The sequence below is a fragment of the Mastomys coucha genome, unplaced genomic scaffold (assembly GCF_008632895.1).
Source record: "Mastomys coucha isolate ucsf_1 unplaced genomic scaffold, UCSF_Mcou_1 pScaffold9, whole genome shotgun sequence".
NCBI classification, from domain to species: Eukaryota; Metazoa; Chordata; class Mammalia; order Rodentia; family Muridae; genus Mastomys; species Mastomys coucha.
The window spans coordinates 38,851,997-38,856,258 of record NW_022196915.1 but is presented as its reverse complement, the minus strand read 5'-3'; positions in this window follow the sequence as shown (position 1 = coordinate 38,856,258).

Here is a 4,262-nt window from a genome sequence, read left to right as displayed (position 1 = left end):
TTCTAGCTGTGCTCCTTCTGTGTGGTCTTTGTCAGTAAGTCACTCCCCCAGCTCTACCCACAGTTCCAAGGTTAGATTAGGCTAGTAGGGACCTGGTTGTTGTGTTAGTGGATTTTTTAAAGGAATAATCCAGACTAGTTATCAGGGCTTCATATTCTTGGTTTTAGATTTATTTATTTTATTTTATGTATGAGTGTTTTCTTTGCAGGTGTGTCTTTGTACCTCATGTGTGGCTGGTGTCCATGAGGTCAGAAGGCTTTGGATCTCTTGGAACTGGACTTAGGGACTATTGTGAGCTGTCATGTGGGGTCTGGGAATTGAAACTAGGTCTCCTGTAAGAATACAAGTGCTCTTAACCACTGAGCCATTGCTCCAGTCCCAAGGGATTCATATATTCTTATGGAACCTGCTAGTTTCGTGTATTACAGTTCATTACACATTTTCTGGTTATATACTTATATACTGATTTTACTGTGGTTCATCTTTAGATTACTTTTAATTTAAAAGCCTTGTAAAATTCAGGAAAGGTACAAGATTATATTATTTTTCTAAATACAAAGAAAAGAAGATGTGCTTTGATTTGATTTTCAGAAAATGGACTTTTTAAAAGGTTTCTTCATGTAGACCAAATGTGGTGCCACATGCCTTTAATCCTAGCCCTCAGAAGCAGAGGCTAGTAGAAAGCTGTGAGTTCCAGGCCAGCCTGGTCTACAGAGAGAGTTTCAAGAAGCCACAGCTACACAGAGAAACCCTGTCTCAGAAGTAAAAAAAAAAAAAAGTTTCTTCATTTGAGAGATTTGTGACTGGAGTTAGAAACATAGTTTGGAACTAAACAAATTGGGAATTAGATGAAAGTCACCTGCAGAAATGCTTGTGTGTCTTTTGCCTCCTTAGAAAGCATCTTATACCCTTGACACTGCTAATCTCTGGACAAATATATACTACACACATAAGTACATTGTGTGTGTGTGTGTATGTATACATACAGAACTAGGGTCTTTTCTTCCATTTTTAAGACTTCATTTTATTTTTGCCAAACACAACAGTACATGCTTTTAATTCCAAAACTTGGGAGGCTGAGACAGGGAGGTCTCTGTGAGTTTGAGGCCAGCCTAATAGACATAGTAAGTTCCAGTTCCAGAATAGTGAGAGCTACGTAGTGAGACCCAGTCTTTTTTTTTTTCATTATACATAGGGGTGTGTGTGTGTGTGTGTGTGTGTGTGTGTGTGTGTGTGTATCTGTATCTGTGTATCTGTATCTATGTGTCTGTGTGTGTCTGTGTATGTGTTTGTATGTGTGTGTGTCTGTGTATGTGTATCTATGTCAATGTGTGTCTGTGTCTGTATATGTCTATATGTGTGTATGTCTGTGTGTGTCTGTGTCTGTTTGTGTGTGTTTGTGTCTGTGTGTATGTCTATGTATGTGTCTGTGTGTGCATGTGTGTGTATCTGTCTGTGTGCCTGTCTGTATGTGTGTGTCTGTTGTGTGTTCATGTGTGTGCACACAAGTGCAGTGCTGGCAGAGGCCAGAAGACATAAGATCCCCTGGAGCTACTGTTACAGGTGTTTGTGAGCCACTGAACATTCGCTCTGGGAACCAAACTCAAATCCTATGGCAAAAGCAGTGTACACTTTTTAAAAAATGTTTATTAAGCTAGTTGTGGTGGTACACTCCTAGAGAGGCAGAGGCAGGCAGATCTCTGTGAGTTCAAGACCAGCCTGGTCTAAAAAATAAGTTCCAGGACAGCCAACGCTTTAAAGAAAGACCCTGTCTCAAAAACCAAACAAGCAAATGAATAAATAAACATTAAAGTGAAAATATTTATTACATTTACCTATGGTATATGTGAGTGCCCTCAGAAGCCAGAAGAGAACATTGGATTCTCTGTAACTGTTGTTACAGCTGGTTGTGAGCTGCCTGGTATGGGTGCTAGGAACCAAACCTTGGTCTTCATAAAGAGTAGAAGGGCTCTTGGCCACTGAGTCATCGCTCCAGCTGACTCCTCTACCCTTTTGTTAAGGCAGGATCTTACACAGATCTACTATGTAATGGTCTACTACAAATGGTCTACTATGTAGACCAGGCTGGCCTTGAACTCACATATCTGCTTGCCTCTGACTCCCAAGTGCTGGGACTAATGTCATGTGCCATCATGCCACCAGAGGTTGTGTTCTAATGTGCATTGTCCCCCAGATGTGAGAGCAACAGAGCCCAGAAAGGGATGAATTTAATACAAACATAATTGCTTGACACCAGAAAAATCACTCTTCTTGATAGGAAATGGGACAGGAAAAATAACAGTCCAATTTGTTTCTTAGTATCCTACAAATGTTTGTTCAACAGTTAATGCATGTTGGGAAACACACATGAGCCCTGACAAAGCCAACCCAGAGCAGTTTATACCTTCAGGCTGTTTACACAGTATCTGTGTTTTCTTTCTGTTTCTGTGGTGAAACACCATGATCAAAAGCAACTTGGTGTGGCTCACAAGTTACAGTCCATCATTGAGTGAAGCAAAGATGGGAACTGAAGCAGCAGAGGCTATGCAAGAATGCTGCTTACTGACTTGCTCCCCTGACTTACTCACCCTGCTTCTTATACAACTCAGAAGCACCCGTCTAGAGGTGGCACCGCTCACAGTGGGCTGGGACCTCCCAAAGCAATCATTACTCAAGAAACTGCCTCACAGACGTGCACACAGACCAATCTAATTTGGCAACGCATCAAATAGAATTTCCTCCTTCCAGATGCCTCTAGGTTTGTCAACTTGACAAAAACTAAGCAGTACATTGAGGTTTAGGGATGTAGCTTGGTTGACAGAGTACCTGACTAACATGTCGGAAGTCCTGAGTTTAGTCTGCAGCAACACAATGTATTGACACACTCCTGCAGTCCCAGAACCGTGAAAGGGGCAGCTGTAGCCAGGGTGAGGCTCCGTTCTGTCATCTTTGGCAGCCTGAGGTGTTCTTTTAGGGAACTCAAATTAGGTAAAAGACCATTTCTGACTTCAAGACAGAAATAATTTTTGGATGACATAAAATGAAGCAGAGTTGAAAATTGTTTTAAATGACTAGATTATGGCGCTAAAGAGATGGCTTGATGGTTTTAAACCCTTGTTTTTTACAAAGAGCACAGATTCAGTTCCCAGGACCCATGTGGCATCTAACAGCTATCTGTAACTCCAGAGGAACTAATGACGTTTTCTGATCGTCAAGGGCTACAAGCATATACACAGTACACATCCATACATGCAACTAAGACACTAATGTACATAAGATAAATAAGTAAATACAATCATTTTAAAATAAACAAAAAGTATAGGTTAAGCTTGGCACATGCCTTTCATCAGAGCACTCTAGAGTCAGATCTCTGTGAGTTTAAGGTCAGCCTGGTCCACATATTGAGCTGCAGGTCAGCCAGGGCTACATAGAGAAACGGTCAATTCTGGCTATTAAACTCGGGCAGTCAGAACTGCATAGCTTGTGCATTAATCCAATGTCATCTCACCAAACTACATCTAGGTTTTTAAACAGGATAGTAGTTCCAATTTAGACTCTTTGAGAAGTGAAAATAAGCCCAGAGGCTAGAAAGCAGCCTCCAATGTCACCATGAAAAACAAACAAAAAAAAAGTTATATTTGTGAAAAAGCAAGTTCAGTAAAATAGAAAACTGCTGGACAGGCAAACATGAGGAATGGCTAGAAGCCTCATTCCAGCATTAACAGGAGAAGCTGCATGTCCTGGACAACAGTCAGAGATTGTTTTACAGGTTACTGGAAGCTTCCAGTGTACAAAACTTTGATTACAGACTTCTAAAGGTTGAGAAAGTTACCAGGCAGTGGTAGCGCAGGCCTTTAATCCCATTACTTGGGAAGCAGAGGCAAGCAGATTTCTGAGTTCGAGGCCAGCTTGGTCTACAGAGTTCCAGTATAGCCAGGACTACTACCCAAAGAAACCCTGTCTCAAAAGAGAGAGAGAGAGAGAGAGAGAGAGAGAGAGAGAGAGAGAGAGAGAGAGAGCGAGAGAGAGCGAGAGAGAGAGAACAGTGTAGATTTTGCAGGACATAGCAACTCCCTATGACTGCCGCCATCATTTCAAAGCAGCTACAAAAGAGCATGAGTGAGCAAAGCTCAGTGCAATAAGCTTTCAGAGAGCAGAGAGCATGGAGCTCTCTGGTCAGAGCTCCACAGAACCTCCCCATTTACCACCCCAAGTTTCCAGAGTCTCCTTCCTCAGTCCCCCTCACTTGCACGTCATCTATG